The sequence below is a fragment of the Patagioenas fasciata genome, chromosome 14 (assembly GCF_037038585.1).
Source record: "Patagioenas fasciata isolate bPatFas1 chromosome 14, bPatFas1.hap1, whole genome shotgun sequence".
In the NCBI taxonomy this organism is placed as follows: domain Eukaryota; kingdom Metazoa; phylum Chordata; class Aves; order Columbiformes; family Columbidae; genus Patagioenas; species Patagioenas fasciata.
This window is the reverse complement of record NC_092533.1, coordinates 3,422,865-3,440,658: the sequence shown is the minus strand read 5'-3', so window position 1 is coordinate 3,440,658 and position 17,794 is coordinate 3,422,865. Positions and strand designations below refer to the sequence as shown.

General features: G+C 41.3%; 1 long non-coding RNA gene across 2 annotated transcripts in view; it reads right to left on the bottom strand.

Moving 5' to 3' along the window:
- Positions 1 to 13,927, bottom strand: part of LOC139829099 (uncharacterized) — a 71,388-nt gene extending 57,461 nt beyond the window's left edge. For both annotated transcript variants that reach the window (XR_011741355.1, XR_011741356.1), the window contains exon 1: positions 13,835 to 13,927. This is a non-coding gene — a long non-coding RNA (uncharacterized lncRNA). The remainder of the gene's footprint in view (positions 1 to 13,834) is intronic.
- Positions 13,928 to 17,794: the final 3,867 nt, after the last annotated feature.

Here is a 17,794-nt window from a genome sequence, read left to right as displayed (position 1 = left end):
ATGCAAAGCCCATATTTGACTCTGTCTTGGAATAAAAAGGTAAGTCTCGAGCACTGTGAGTCCTCATGAGCAGAAGCTCTGCAGGCAGCGCCTGGTGCCGGAGAGGCTGAGCCCACGGCTTCTGCCGGCTCGTGCACTTTGTTGACTGATCCCTCGTTCCTGTAGAGTGCACTCATCATGTTGAATCAAAATCTCAGAGAGAAAGGAGGTCTCGGAGTTAAATAAGGTCCCGATGAACTGAACGTGTTAAAAATGCAAGACCTGGAGCTTCAGTCTCAGCTGATGTTTCAAGAGGGAGGCAAATGTCACGACTCAGAAATTAGGGCGAAACAAGCGGACCCTTTTTTTTCCTCCAAGCAGGCCAAGAGATTTCTCCTTTCTCAGGACCTCTCGGTCCATCCTCAGTGTGCGGTGCCTTGCAGCTGGTAAATTAACTAGCTACAAATATGTGGACTATTGTGGTGAGGTCTGCAGGTCACAGAGACAAAGCCCCTTTGTCACAGAATGAGGAGAGAAGAGTTTCTAAGAGCTGTTTTAATGCAGGGTCCTCAAGAATATCACTATAGCCTAACTCAGAAACACAGGGACAGATTCCCTCAGTCATGGTGGAAGTGTTGTGTAGAAAGCAAATAGTTTCCTGTTTCTCCCATTAATATAACCTGCATTTAACTTCAGAGAGCTTTCTTCCTTCTGCAGGCAGGTGAGCGGTTGTCTAATGCATCCTGAACTTAACCTTGTCACTGTCATTTCCTCTCAACTTGTAACACACCAAAACCCAACACCACCAAACAAAACCAACCACCAACAACGAGAAATGGACAAATCTGTCACACTGAGATTCCTGTTCTCTGCACAGAGATGGGACAATCGTCACACAATAAACGGAATAAACAGCTGGGCAATGAACATCACATTGTTAACATACCCTTCACTGTCATTATTCTAGCAGAGGGAAAGTGAAAGGAATTACAATTTGTGGCATGACTGATATATTTCCAGTGTAAAGCAGATATGTTCATTCTTTTCTGAGTCATCTAATAGGGTCCACCCTCCCAAGAGGGAGATGATGAGATGAATCAAGACTGTTTCTTGATGTAGCTTTTCCCCTGTCCATTTTACTAAACAGCATGATTGTCACTGTTAACAACACTCTCACATCTTCATGTGATGAGCATCTGTAGACTGCCGAAGGTGCCATGTACAAAGGATTCGATAAGAGATAGAAGGTTTATACCTGTCTTCAAATGTCTGAGCAAACCTCTGATTACATGTGCTGAACTGGATCACCAGATTCCCTGCCAACTTCCCACTACGGTGTAACGGGAAATTACACATACAGAGGAGGTAAAAACCACTCAAGGACTCCGAATATATGTCCAAAAGCCTGATTTGCACAATGGTAGAGCAGTGTCTGGATATTGCTGCTCTTTGAAACATCGGTATGAGGCTTAGGGGTGGACACAGGATGGAGCTGAGGCTCGACACACACCAGGATCCTGGGCAGCAAAGCCTCCCCATGGGAAAATACACCAGCCCCGTAGTGAAGATAACAAGTGACTGTGTGAGACAGCTGACAAACTCAACTCTGCTCTGTAGCACTGCCAGAGTCACAGAAGCATGGCTAAAATAACATAATGCATTGTCAGTAACAAGCTAATTTGGCTGGAGCCTCCAGTGCCTGGTGGCACTCTGGGGCACTTCAGGTTATTTGCATCTGCGCTGCTCACTTAAAGTATTTCAACTTAACTGTAGCTCCATTTCTGACTTCGCCAGGTGTGTGTGGTGCTTGGTTTGCTCTTTTAAATTAAATATTCTGTCCTGAATACTGTTGTGATATTTGATTTTGGTTTTGTCTCACAACAGTATAACCAAACCCCAACAATATTTTTCAGGCTTATGGCCGATCGGATGAAGCTCAAGGTAAACAAGCTGAAACTCACTTTAACTGGCTATCCTGGGAACTAGTAGTAAAATTTAGTGGCATCTATGCAGGGCTTAATGAAGGCTAATTTACTTAAATTTGCATAACTGTAATTCTCCACAGAAGTTCACGACACAAAATTAACTTAATGAAGGAAAAAAGAAAAGAACATAAAACCTGTCAGACCAAAGGACAAAAAAAAAGATAAATGGTTATACCATTCAGTTCAGTAGGTTTATCAAAGTCATTTTTAATAAATTATTCCTTGCGAATGTACTGTGGTAAAAATAAATAAGTGAAGAAATAATGTGGGAATTATGTACATTCATTTTTAATCTAAAGTAAGCATTAAGTGAATGTTTAAAGGGGTTTAGGGGGATGCACAAGGTTGATGCGTCCCAACCTCTGTGATAAACAGATCTCCAACTTGCAGCAGGAAGATTACAGCAGCCCATTGCTGGCATCTCTCAATTCAAAAGCAGCCCAGGGCCATATAAATGACAGCAATGACTTAGCCTTGACATTTTTCTTTTCATTTTACAATAATGACACATAAGAATGTTTCCACTGTAACATTTAAGTCAAGAGAAAAGCACATTTTAAATGTCTGATATAGATTTTTTTAAAGAAATATAGGATTATTTTTTAAGAGCATCGTTTCCTGAGCAGACACTTGCAGTCATGAAACAGGAATTGGGGAAAATGTCAGCAGTTCAGATTTGTGACGCGGGATCTCAGCTTCCTTTGTCACCTACCCATTTGCAATTCCACACTGAGTCCTTATTAGGAGGCTGACATAAGCCTTACTCTTCTTTCTTCTAACCCAACGTTCCACTACTATTACTCCATTAACACCACTTTTGATCTATGCCCATGTAAAGAGAACACATTTACAATAAATAAATCAATCTGTGGTGATGCAGGAACCCCTTCACTGACATGACCCCACGTAAGAGGAAGGAGCACAGGATGATCCCATTGCATTACGGCATAAGAAGGGGACACGTGGCCAGGCCACTGCCACAAACCTTCATTAGCAGAATCTAGCAGGTCCCTAAATTTGTGCACTTTCAACAGCACATAGGTTTGAAAGTATTTGTGAAAGACACTGCGTAACAAACTGCCTGGGGCTTAAGAGAGGTCATACAGACAGAAAGACAGACAAATGTTTGCACATCCAGGTGCTGCCGTGAATTTCAACCCACCTGCATAGAGCTGTTCCCTCTCCTCTTTCTCCAGTCCTGCAGATCCAGGCTTAAGCTGCCAGGCTTTAGCACAGCTCAGACCGGCCTCGAGATGATCAACGTGAGCCTGGTTTTATCACCGCTACTGTTGCTTTACTGGGGAAGGTTATCCCCACTTGGCACTCAGTGCCCTGGTAGATGCTCACATGGCCCCTGTGCTTTACATTGTCCTGTGAGAAACCCCAGGATTCAGTTTCAATCCCCATTTATACTTCCAGAGCAGTCCAAAACACCTAAATGGTGCTGATATGCTCTCTTCAGACATTACTGTTGAAGTCTCTACTGTCAGTATTTGAATATGAGCCTCTGCATAATCTGAGGATTTAACTTCATGGTCTTAGAGATAAGTCATGCTCTCAAAATGTGACATGACTCCAGAGAAGCCATCTCTACACAGTGGCTCTTTGTATCTCTGAGAATAACTCAGTAGATAGAGGCCACAAAATGACAGGTGAGAATCAAGAATAAATATATGTAATAAGGCATAATTGCCCTAAATCACTTGCCTGGAGTTACTAAAAGCAAGGAAGGAGCAAACAGTAATAAACCCAGTGATTTAAAGTCCATGGTTTGTCACCTGAGGGTAAAAGCTAGCAAGAACAGGCATGGCTATTAGAGTGGCTGCATATTATGCCGGGCTCAGTTTTTATGAAGGGAAAACTCACTGTCAGTTCTGCTGGGCTTGTTATGGCTTTATGGTTTATCTGGAGAAGGTGTTGAGGTGAGTGAGGATGATAAGCAGCTGGGAACAGCTGAAGAGAGTTTTGTGTAGCCATTCAGGCATCTATTTCCTTTAATTAGTTACTGGGTGGAGAGACAGGTTGTGTGTGGCTCCAGTGGCTCCTTTAACCATCGGCTGGATGGGAGGAGAGGTTGGGTGATTTTATGACTCCAGCTTTTGGTTTGCTAAGCACTCTCCAGGGGACTCTCAGGTAACCCCCTTCTCACCCCCTCCTTCCCCAACCCTCAAAAACAATCAACTGCAGCTTATCTAGGAGCTGGCATTTGTTCTTAGAAAGTAATTAGTCTTTCTACATTTTTCAATTAAATAACTATGCACACATTTATTATTATAATTCAGCGGGATTGCTGACAACCAGCTCCCTACGTGTCAAATTCTCTGTCCTGTGCTAAGCAAGTTTGCAAGTGTAAGCATTTTAAGTAGTCGTAACACGAGATTTAAATAAAGGACAAGACCTGTGTTGGCCTTTTGCACAGAGGTAAAACTTCAGCAGATGACTCTTGTTCTGGATTCATTAACCATCGTTCAGGATCTGTCATTCCTCATCAATCACATGGGATTTCTCTTTCATTTAGACTCACACAAACCTTTCAAAACAGTTGCACAAAAGCACCTTTGCTTTGCCAAAAACAACCCTGAGCAAATAATTTGGTATTTATAAAAATGCCTCTACAAACGTGATCTAACTTATCTCAATTATTTTTTTTCTCTCCAAAAAAAAAAATGTTAAAGGAAGCCTGAAAGTTTTTAATTTCAAGAAATAAAGGTTCTTTATATTCCAGTGGTGCCTTAGAACAATAATCATGTACCATGATCTCCTTTCCCTATATACTCCTTGATCTTAAAAATTGCTGTCAATATGATGATGGGGTTAAACAAAGTCCTTATCTTTCAGCTTCTGTGGGCCCAGGGTTTGCTGTGATGTTGCAGCAGGACCCATCTAAGAGCCAGTGGCCACCAAAAGATGCTGCCGTGTGTCCCCCCTGCTCCTTGCCCTGGGCTGTGTGGTCCCAGCCTCCCTGGCGCACAAGCTGGGGCTTGGCTGACCTCTTGGTGAGCTATTTCACGGAGTTAAAGCAGTGGAAAATTATCCCCCTTCTCAAAGAATATGATCAGCAGTCTGCCAGTTCATGTCCCTAACTACTGTCCTAAATTTGTGTCCCTTTACCGACACAAAAGAAAGGGTGGCAGTGTGCATATGGATGGGAAGTGTAAGAGAAAAATAACTCTTTCAAGAGCAGCTGGAAATTATATTGTCTTAACTGCAATTTTAAATCTCTTTTCATATGGGATATTAATGATATTCAGTATTAAAAGGTTTCAAGCTTTTGGCTCATCCACAAGGCCTTAATCCATAGTAAATTCCCCAATGGTTCCTTGTCCAAATATTTAGTCGCATCCAAGTCTTCTGGGTGCCAGATGACAGACAAGTAGGAGAATTAATGCCCTCATGCTATATGAGCCATCGTACCTAGTGCAGTCCACTCAGCTTGCACAAACATACATCAGACAGAAAAATAAGGACAGTCCCTCCTTCAAAGAATATAGGAAACAGAGACATGATGTAATATCAGTTGTGGATTATAAATACAGAGGAGGGAAATGAAACATAGAGAGGACAACACAGAAGGCAGATAAATTAATTACAATGTTGATATCTGATGGAAGAGCTGCCTGTAAAAAAATGGGGGGTTGGGGGAAAGGAATGTATGCAAATCAATTACAAGTTTTTAGAGCCATTGTCACAACCAGTATTGTCTTTGACCTACAGTGCCCTGTTGGCTCCACCTTTGGTGTGAGGCATCGTGTGGCAGAACACTGATGGGTGCTCATAAATGAATAGAAATACAAGTATATACATTGCTCTGCTGAAGTGCAAAAGCATTCCGGGAAGACCAATTAAATAGATCTTAATTTAGAGACTACCTTCACCAGTCTGGAATCCAGCTCTAATTGTGGTGAGTAACAGAACTCAATGGAAATTTAATCAGCAGAACGAGCATTGCTAACATTTGGATGTTAATTAGGGTAATAATTACTGAAGAAACAGATTTGCTGCATTGAGAAGTTGCTATGGTATTCTCATGTGTATTTGAGAAAGCAATTAAAAAATCCTCTAGTGTAGACAGAATAGCCACAGCTGAGTGGAAAATTAAATTGGTTGGAGGGGATGATTTTGACAGTCAGGGAGATGTCAGGACTGGGGACGAGGAGCATTTTGTAGGGAGAAAGAGAAGAGTGTTTAGAAGGAAATGGCAGCACCAAGGTCTGGTCTCACTCGCTTGTGTAGGAGAAAGTTCAAAAGAGCTTGTGGAGAAGCCGACTGACGGGTTTGATAACTTTTGTCACTTGTAACAATTAAAATAAATAATAATCTTGAATTCATTTTTTACCAGAATAGGTTTTAGTTAGAAATTAACAGCAAACAATGATGAGGAGACCTCTGAGACAAACACTATCATCTAGGACAGTGTGCAGAGAGACAGGTCTGAAATTAGAGGAAAAAAACCCTAAATTAAAAGCCAATAGCTGAACAAAATAGAATAGAATGGTTCTCCATAGACTGGGGAGTAGGGAGAGAAGAAGAGCAGGAAAGCCACGCAAGGACGCAGTTCCAACGAAGAGCATACAGTCCAGAAATTTAAGAGCACTGAGAAACCAAAGAGGATTTAAATGGAGGGGGTTTAGCCAGGTAAACACTACAAGGATGTTGTAGGAATGGCAGTCTCAGAGCTGGGTTGCAACCAGCTTGGGGCAGCAGAAGATGGATGGAGGGGCTGGGAGGATCGAGGAATTCTTATTTATATTTGGTTGCACTGAGACATAAGAGGCTAAATAGGGTGACCAAGCAATGACAGTGGCAGTGACATTCCCCATAGGGGCAGACAGAGCTGCTTCTACTTCACCTTCAATATAAGCTCGTTGCTGGAAACAGGGAGATGATGCAGGAACCCTACTGTTAGAAGCACTACTGCAGCTCAATCTGTCTCTCCAGGTATCTCCATTCTGTCCATAAAATTGCTGCGAGAGGAGTAAGAAGCTGCGACAAGACTCATAATCACTCCTCCCTCCACCCTCGCACATCCCGGCTTCCACACCCAAAGCAAGAGGGAAAGACCAGAGAATTTGGAAGACGAGAATGAGATACATCTTTGCTTCTTAGGGTTTGTTTTTTTCTGCTCCGCCTGGTTTTGTCGCTGTAGGATTCAGGAAGAAAAGGAATCCTCGCAGAATGACTGTGACCCAAATTCCCTGTGCAGTTTTTCCTGACATATTTCAAGAGAGAAATGTGAAAATCTGTGATTTGTGCATCTAAAATTAAGAGCAAAATATTTTTTCTAAGCAAGACAAAAGGATTGTTTATTAGTATAGAGTCTCAGTATGTAACTTTTAGGATGTTTCTCTGTTGGCAATGAGCTGCTATAGCTAATAGCTGCAGATCATATGAGGAAAAGAGATAAACCACCTTCAAGAAAATCAGCCATCATCTAATTGTAACAGGCACTCAAAAGTCTGAGAAGCTACTACATTCCCCACTTCATTAATGAAATACTGCCCTGAATAACTTGAAAACGTTCATATTTACAAATACTTGTAGTGGGTGTGATATAACCAACCATATATTGTGGGATATTTCAAACTTACTCCTTGCTGTAAACATCAATTCACTCAGTGAACGTTTTTGCCGTGCTTAAGGCTGAAAGGTGGTACATGGCATCCTGCTTCCCACTGCATGCGGGCTCGAGGCAGCCAAAGCAAAATCTGTGCAGTGAAGCAAGCAGCAAAGGGGAAAATCAGATCCTACGTCCCATCCAGCCACTGGATCACCATCTGCACAGGTCTGCAGGAGCAGCTTTTACACGCAATAAAAACAGGTGATGGAGTGAGCTCTAACCTGTGTTTTTCAACCATTTTTTCTGGACAGTAGAGATTGTAAAAGGGGGCTGCAGTTTGTCTGAAAATTGCTTCTAAAACATTGTGACCAGCAGCAGGCTCTGCTGTAGGATGTGATATTTAATGCTTAAATAGCATAGCCTGTTGGATGCATATTTGCTACAAATAATTCTCTTTCGATGTACTTTAGACAGTAACTAGAATAATGCATACTATACACAGTGGAAATGCAGAAATGCATAAAGTAGTGCTCATTCAGTGGCAGGAAATTCAGTGTAAAAAGAGCTTGTGCTATCAGAACTCTTGGTAACGTTTGGAAGACTGAACTATATTTTATAACCGCAAAATAAAGAACTTATATAAAATGATAGCGTTTTGTGTTTTCATCTTAAAAGCAAAACAGAGTGCAAGACCTTAATGAAACTGTCATCAAGTTCCTTTTTGGGGGCCTGTGTTGACAAACTGAAATGACAGTTCAAGCTTCAACTTTCTAAATCTTGCTTTCATTTGTATGAGTCAAAAAATCTCAATGGAAACCTAAAGTTATGCAAATTTCTTTCAGTGGCCCTGATAGAAGTTGGGTGATTTTTTTGTTTTAAAGCCTCATGTACAGTATAATTATTCCTGTCTATTTCTCCCACTATTTAAACGCAGATGGTAAAACTGTCTGAAAACCAAATTGTTTATAAGGTCAGGACGACAGTCGACAAATCCTCACGGGATTAATGACTCTTCCCCTGATAAACTAGGTCTTTAAAGAAAGAATACGCAGCATTAGTTTTCCCATTTATCTACTGATTCACCTTTTTCCCCGCTGGGAAGGAAAAGAAAACCTGTATTTCAGCGGTGCCCCATGTATCTGGCACCGCAGGGCTGCGATGCCCTCATGCGACCCCGCTGCTCCCGATCCGTGGGTGCTGGGAGGAAGATGAGCAACCTGCAAACCCCCAGAGCCCCAGCACCCAGCCCAGCCCCAGCTCTGCAGAGTCCCAGTGTCTCTCCCTGCTCTGGGAACTCTCTCATCCCATTTTAGCTTTACAACTTCACCATCTAGTGGAAGTCCAGGTATTTTCTTCCCCCAGACGCATCTCAGCTATAGATGAGTTTTATATTCATAGAATCAGAGAGTCTTTTCGGTTGGATTAGACCTTTAAGATCATCAGCTCCAACTGTTAACCGGACACTGCCAAGCCCACCACTAAACCATGTCCCTAAGATCCACATCTACATGCCACCAAGAATGGGAACTCAACCACTTCCCCGGGCAGCCTGTTCAAACGTCCAATAACCCTTGATGACAACAGGTGACTGACGGCTTATTGGGAATAATAAAATATACAGAATCACCATGCCATAATATTTGTTATTCATTTTGATTTGACAGATCATGGTGGTTTGAGATGTTGGGTGAGAGTGTGGTGAGAAATGGAAAATATAGGAAGAACACAGTGTTAGAGGGACAAACCAAAAAGCATGGATAGAAACACAGAACATGATAGGATTGCTTACTAAACCCCAACTAAACTTCCAGGTGATGTTCCTAAATGAGAATTCCTAAACATGGGGCTGGGGATCAGCAGAGATCCTGAAAATTCTTGGTGCTCTAGAATGAGGACAAGTCCTCTCTTTTGTGGCAGGGTCCAGCATCAGCCAGACCACAGCAGGGAAGTTCCTGCTCCTGTCGGGCTCTGCTCAGCCCTGGCTGTACCGAGAGCTGCTTATCATGGGGTCCAAAATCAGGGCTCAACTCAGTCCCCATCACTCTGAACTTAATCCAAAGTGTTATGCATAGATTGCTACAGCTAAACTAGGGCACTTTTCTGCACAGAACATCATCTTCCATTTATTTTCCCTCTGGCTGCTTTGGTAAAGAAGTAAAATGGTAAATAAAAAGACTCAAGCAAGTTCCTGGATAACTGAGGGTACTTCTAAATAAACTTTTAAAACTAATACTTCATTTTAAAACCGTACACAGATGTATAATTGCTTTCTATTGTATATTTACATACATATTCTTTCCTTAGTTGTTTTCTGTTTTGGTTTTATTGAATGTGTTTTTCTGACTACGATACACCTTATGCTGTCTTTCTGATGGAATACTTTAGCAAGCTGTTGCTTCAAGATCTACAGCAGCTATAGAAAGGAGCTTTGCACCTGCACTCTCCTCAAAACAGGTTTTGCTGTTGTTTGGAGTTTGTATGGTTGTAATTTGAAGGTGCTTGTAGCGCTTTCAAAAAGTCTTCTGAGCCAACAGATTGAACGACTCTGCTTGAAGTGCTGATAAAGTATCTGCGAGTGTTTAAGTGAAAAGAACCAAAATTGCTAGACGGAGCTTTATCAATGCAAAGGTTTAAAACACAAGTTTCCTCAAGCAGAAGTTGAACAACTGAACAAGCGCAAGGCACTTTCTTGCAGCCGCACAGCCACTGCCATCCCTCTTAGGGACAGTGACAAAGGACCACTCGTCTTTTCTCATGCTCGCAGGGGCCACCTCGGCCCCCAGGGGAACAGGAGGGTTCCCGGAGAAGAAAGACGAGCTGGGAGCTGAGGGGAAGGTGGCTAGATGGCAGCAGAGCCCCAGGGAGCAGCAGCAGCAGCGGCTGCATGGCAAGAACCTTCCCGGGGAGACGATTCCCAAGGGATGGGCAATTCGGCTGCTAGAGGAAGAAACGACAGAAGAACGAACTGTCTGAAATTTAGCACTTGGGAATGCTAAAAACAGGGGCAAAGAATGTGGTTTCTGTGCCAGTTCAACGTAAATTCCCAGCTCTCGCCGTGTTATTGCTGACAGCAAAGTTGGGGAAGTTATACAGTAGCAAAGGAAGGAAAACGAATAGAAAGTCTATTTATATCAGAAATTATGTTTTAATTGTACTTCTACAAGATGAACCCCATTTAAATTTTTCGTGGCCCTTTATGGAAAAGTAGATTAATGGGCTATATCCTTGGACTGACAGTCATAGACAGGCGAAATGTAACCAAACTGTCACGGTTTAACTCCAACTGGCAACTAAGCCCCACACAGCTGCTCGCTCATTCTCCCTGCCACGGGAAGGGGGATAGAATCAGAAAGCTAAAAGTGAGAAAACTCACGGGTTGAGATAAAGAGAGTTTAATAGGTAAAGCAAAAGCCCTGCATGCAAGCAAAACAAACCGAGGGATTCATTCATCCCTTCCCATCAGCAGGTGTTCAGCCATCCCCAGGAAAGTTGGGCTCCATCGTGTGTAATGGTTACTATGAAGACAAATGCCATAATTCCGAACATTCCCTTTTCCTTCTTCCCTCTCCCACTTTATAAGCTGAGCATGAGCCCAGATGATGTGGAACATCCCTTTGGTCAGTTGGGATCAGTTGTCCCAGCTCTTAATCCAGCTCCTTGTCCCCCCCAGCCCACTCGCTGGTGGGTGATGTGAGCAGCAGCAAAGGCCTTGATGCTGTGTAAGCCCTGCCGAGTAGTAACCAAAACATCCCTGTGTCATCAACCCTGTTCCCAGCACTAATCCACAACATAGCCCCATACCAGCTACTATGAACAAAACTAATGCTATTGTGGCCAAAACCAGCACACAAACCCAGCAGGATTCTCTGCGTGACTCTGCCACTGAGTCGCTATGGAAACATGGGAAGATCCTGGATCTCTTCCCTTCCCAGCTCTCACCTGCAGTTCCCAGTTCTTTGTCAAGCACTTTGACATGCTGAGTTACTGGCATTACACAAGTGACAGTAATTGCAATAGACTTGATGGTCTTTAACGAGGCACAATCTGTTCAACAGTGAAAATGAATCAACCAGATCTAAAATTTCAACTGAAATCATCTATAGAATCAGGTTAGCCTAGCAAATAAGTTCTGATATGTTCTTGTTTCTTCCTATGGAGAATAAATCACTTAGTAAAGGTCTATAGAAGCTAAAAAAGAAAAGAAGGCATTTCACACAGCAGTGCAGAAAAGGCTTCACTTAGCATTGTTATCGTGTTTCCCTGAAAACAAGACGTACCCTGAAAATAAGGCCTAATATGAGTTTTCAGACTTTTTGAGGACGCTCAAAATATAAGCCCTACTCCAAAAATAAGCCCTAGTTACAGTTTATAAAAGAAGTCAGTTTAAATAATGTCCAGGCAGCCATACATGTAAAAAAATATATTAATTTTTATTTCTCCAAAACTTCTTAAGATCATGTCTTATTTTCAGGGAAACAGGATAGGGTTTATTTTCAGGGTAGGTCTTGTTTTTGGGGAAATGGGGCAGATGTTTCTCTGTGTATAACCTCAACTCATCTAGAGTTGTATTTCTCCACCTCCCCTGTGTCAGCCGTATCTATGATACACAAATGCATTGGTAGCCAGAAGTGGAAAAATTTCCCAGCAAACAAACTTATCTGTCCATGAATATTCACACGTGTGTCATGGCCTTTAGTGGAAACACCATTTTAAAAACACCTCTGCTCTTCTCTAAACACTGTGCATGTTGAGGTGCATTTTTAGATGCGGGTGTCAAAGTATTTAAATAAAAGGTGCAAAGAGAGACATATCGAGTGCCCTTTGATCAATAGGCACAGAAAGATTACAGTTATGGTCAAGAAAAGCAGAAAAGCTGCCCACGATAACAAGTCTATGAGCTCTCACAGATCTCAGGTTCAATTAGGATTATGTAGCATTTTTGACAAGTGAAAGCTAGAGTATTTATACAATCGGGGATTCTTGTAAAGCAGCAGCTAAGAAATATGTAAGGCTACTGCTGATTTCCTACGTGCCTACACAACCATCAGAGGATAAAAGTCAAGAAGCCTTAGGAGCTGACTGAGACTGAGTCACCACCAGCACAGACAGCATTCAGACCGGTAGTCACCGAGCTTCGTACCGCACCGCTAGTTACTGTCTTACTGAGAACAAAATTGCTTTGCTATTTTTGTCTTTTGCCAACTGTTTAATCTATTAGATGCTGATTTTCTGCTTTAAATACTGAGAACTTTGTTAAAGATAAGACCCGTAACGTTTAAACTTATCATTTTAATATATGAAAATGAATAGGTATTGCTTACTGGGCATTCCTGTTGGATATAGCATTTGCATGTCACTGAAAATAGTCAAACTCTAGTATTTTAAGCAAAGAACAGTATCAGGTGATCTAAAAAAAGCACAGGGTGCCAAACATTGTCTTATGTCAAGAGACTGAGATTTGTCTCAGTATTCTTAAACCAAATCAATGGGGATGCATTTGACAATGTTTTCAAACAACCCAGTAAGATCCAGTTTAATACTAATAAAGCCACTAGGATCAAAAGTGGTGAAGGAGAGGTTAAATATTCGTAACAGACCTTACTACATTGAGAACAACTGCCCATTCATTTAAAATCAGCATAAAATCAGTGGGCCCGATTGTAATTTCATTTGCTTTGGATTAACTTTGGAATAATGCCACAGAGGTCAATGGAATTAAACTAGTATTAAAAAAAAAAAGTAAAAGGACACGAGATCAGGATCTCATTGAGCTGTGTTCTGTTTGAAATACTCTTCTACCATTCCATCTGTGAGCAGGATGATTTGCATTTTTCTGTAAAGGAATTTCAAATGTTTTAATGGTTTTGTATACCACCAAGCATGAACGTAATAAAACAATCTTAATCTTGCAGACTGGGATAACTTTAAGCCGTGTATGAGGGAAATAATGCTTTCCTTTAACAAAATTTTGAGAGTTTAGACAAGGTGTTTTTAGTGTAAAAGTGGGTGTGATTTTTAAAACACATCTAAAAATAACATCATTTTGCCCTCAGGTGACATCCCTATATTTTCACACAGTTGTCCTTCCAAAGCGATCTTTAAATCAGCCAAACCATGCAAACAAGCATCAACCTACTTCTGAATTGTGCACCATGTTTAACCGTTCATGGTCACATCCATGGAGGTTGCCAAAAAGATGCTACAACAGATTCATTTTTAACAAAGCTTAATGATCAACTCCTATAGAATAGGTGACGGAAAGGAGATGATTTGTTAAAGCGTGGTGCTCCCCCCAGCCCCTCAAAGTACTCACCAAACAGATGAAATTTGTGTGTGTTTGAAATCTCCAGGATGAAATAAGTTTATCTGAAGAGCACAGACTGATTTGCCAGTTTGCCTCAACATGTAATAGAGACACAATCAAGGGAGCAGGAGAGAAGGGTGAACTCAAGCCCTCTCATAAAAAGGCGCTAATCATTAACAGTAATCATCTGTGGCATGAATAATTCACAGTTTCACAGGAATTTTGCATTAACAATAATTACATTACTTCTTCCCTCTCCAAGATTGTCTCATATTATTTTCTTTATCCCCTCTAAAGATTGCAGAGCTCGCTCAAGTAAGCCCGACAATGATATTCCAGCAAAGCAATCAGCAGTGTTGGGGAAGAAGGAGCAGCAGACAAACCTTGGTGCTATTGCATAGATGGTCACTGAGTGCTACATAGAGGATAACACCAATTGTAAAGCCTAAGTCGGCATCCAAAAGGTCAGGAAGAAATAGCTTTTGTGTCAAGTAGTGCGAACCTGTTGAGTTATTTTACGACCATTGGAATTCTCCAGAACTAGAAAATGTAACCCAAAAAATTTCTGATAGCTTGATATTCCAGAGCAATTTTTAAATTGCTACATAAAAAGGTATTATAGCACTTTGCAACATCATATAAATATATACTTGGTGCTCAGAGTCAGCCCTTAATTAACGTGCGTATAGTCACTTAACATAAGCGATGAATTTAACTCTCTGCGTAGTTCGTTAGCAATAAAAACAATCTTTGAAATATTCTCACATTCAGAAAAATAAATTCGCAATGCAACTGCAAAATGACTGTAATGAGCAGCAGGACTGGAGGTAAGGTTCCAAAATTATACTGCTCAGCCTCTTTTCCTTTTCATAGCACACACAGAGAATTTATAATTCACACAGAAACCATAAGAGAAATAAATTTTATTTTAAAAGCTGTTCTCTGTCACTGGCATTTTCATGTATAAAATAAATGATATTAAGGAAGAAAATTACATTTGTGAAGGTGGGATTCTACTATAAAAATAGCTCAAGATCTATAAGAACTCTCATAAGAGATGAATTTTTTGGAGGTCCCAGCTTTGGAAGTGATTTCATTTGGAGTGCCAATGAATTTTGGAGAAACAGCTTTCTGATCACAAACTTCTGGGTTTCTCTATTCCCTGCCTCACTTACAGAAAATATTTTAAGCCATGAGTTCTTTAAGCAAATCAATCACAACTCCGTCTAGTCAATTAAAATCCCTTCAACTGTAACCTCTCTTTTAATCAATATACAACAAGAGGAAGTAACAATTTGTTTGGCTGCCACTAAACCATAAAGATTATTTTGCAAGCGTGCATTTTGCTGCGAGTGAAATGCATGCGTCAGAGATCAACTGCTTTAAAAGCAATTTACCCATTTCCATCTTTCTGTCCATAAGTGGAACAGTATTTATTCCATTAGCTAGGGCAATCTACAAATTAAACAGGAGGAATTACTCCCCTGATTGCAAATCACGTGGCTGTTAATGCCAATCTTTCTGTCTGAGCTCAGTCTTGTGATTATACTTACTACTAATGCACTGGGCACCCTATTGACTCGGGGTCATATTCAGCATCGGCTTTTCTTCCACTGTGTAAAAAGGGGTACAAATTTCCACCTGGAAGAGGAAGTGACATCTGGGAGAAGACTCAAGCCAAAGAAGTTTGTCTTGGTCACTTCAGTGCAAACGGCAGAAAAATGCCAAATAAGAGGAAGTTGGGTTCTCAGCTGCACCCCTGATTCAGTCTAATTACACTGACCTCAATAGACACGTACATGTTTACTCCATCTGAGGCTCTAGCTTGTGATTTATAAGCAGAAACAAAATTGTCCTGACAGCTTTTTATTCAAAATTGGAGATTGCGCAACTCAGATCTGCAAACAAGTTAATGAACTACACAATCCCCGAAGAATGCATTTACAAATTCACTGCCTATGCTAAAAAAGGGACTAATTCTTCATCCACTGTAAACTGACCAGATGTTTTGGTCCAGCTGCACAACCCCCCAGTTTGGAAACAGGCTGCCATCAGCCTTTTGATCATTTCCCTGAGAAAACCATCTGCTCTCTGCTTTCCCCTTCTTCTGCTCTTTGTCTGCACAGGCTTCCCCGAAGGTTTCCCTCAGCGCCGTGTTATTTTGAGCCTTGAGTGTCAGGAGGATATATGGTAATTTCATCTATGCTCAAAAACTGGTCAAGCAGGATCTGTTTTCCCTGATGTAACTTCATGAAAGCCACAGGGATGTCTTCCCAAAGAGCCATGCAGACATCTGTGTGTTCTCTCCTGCTTTTCCTACTTCCATGACTCGGATACATGCACGCATCACTACCCATGGGAGCCCCAGACACAAAATGAGACCTGAAGCATTACGGTCTCCCCCAGGCTCAGCACCATCAAAGCGGACACCCCACTGTTAGTTAACAAAATTAGAATCAAGTGAGTTACTGAAGGTAAAGTCACTCAGGTTTTGTCTCTGCAGGGACTGATGGCTACAGAAACACCCTCTGGACGAGCCCCCTCTTGTCAAAATTTGTTTCATCCTCATCTAAAAAATTCTCAATGACCTTTCAGGCCAAATTTCAATGCGTAAACTGCGAAGTCCACTCGGGTCCCAAAGGGTAACTAAACGGGTGAAAGAGGAGAAATCACTTAGCAGGGAGGTATTGGCAATACCTGAAATATAGTTGCATTACGCTGCAGCTTCTGTATTTCTATAAGCAACCTCCATGCTTCTGAGGAGTGTAAGGGATATATACGCACATATATACATACATATATAAAGAATTGGTAAATAGCACCCTGAGTTTTGCCACTTACTACAGAGGAAGCAATTATGACATGAGGGTTTGCACAGATGAGACGCATTCAGGAAAGCTCCTTCTCATGAGTCCCACTAGCAAGTCTTAATACCTTGATTTAAGAAGTTTCTTTTTAAATGAGAGGCATAATAATCATCAACACGTACAGAAATTTTATCAGAGGGTTCATCTGGGCAAAATATGAAGGGCAAAGAAGAAAAGTCATAAAACGCTTGACCAAAAGTCCCAAAAATCTCACTGGCAAAAGTTCCAGCTTCTGCCTTCTGTGTAATTCTTGGTTTCTTTTCAACCTCCCACCCATTTGCCTCATCCTTGAAAGCTGTCATCAGCCTTTTGGCCACAGCTCAGTCTTTTAATGCCGTTGTTGACAATGCTACACCCATATTGATTGTTGCTTTTAATTAGCATGGAGTGCACAGGGAGGAATGAAATTAGTTTGTTCACTTTCATTACACTCATGGCATTGTGTGATCCAAGTGTCAATAAATTATCATTCTTTTTATTAAACAACAACAACTCTCTTTATTATCTAAATTACAAAAGGCTGCATCACTTGGTTGCAAAAGAGAACTTGCACATTAATAAAGGGATGTAACAGCATTCTCTCGGCAAGGCTGAATAGGAAAACGTTAATAATCTCCTCATAAAGCATTACTCTTGGTGCATTTTATTTCAATCTTAGAATAAGCTACTCACATTTGACCTCCTCGACAACATAAAGAGCTGATAGTGCCATGTGACAGAACAATCCATTTGTAAATACTTCATTAAAATCATGTAGGTATACACTAATGAAAAGTTACATAGAGTCACTGTCTCTGACTGCCTTAAACAGATGAATTTGAAACAAAACAACTCATTAGCCACTGTGTTTTATGGATATTTTTGCCTGCTGACAGGGTGCCCAGATTCAACTTCTGTTAAACACAACGGTCCCATCATTAACTCTGGCGTATCAGTTTGAACTGAAAGACTGCTAGAAAATACCAGCCAGTGATTCTTTCTCCAAAGGCTCCCACCAAAACGCCAGGTGAGTTCTGGGGGAGCCAGACTAACCTGAAAGATTAGGACTCACACCTGCGAATTGCTGTTGATCCAGGGCTGGGACAGGACATGGGCAGAGGAA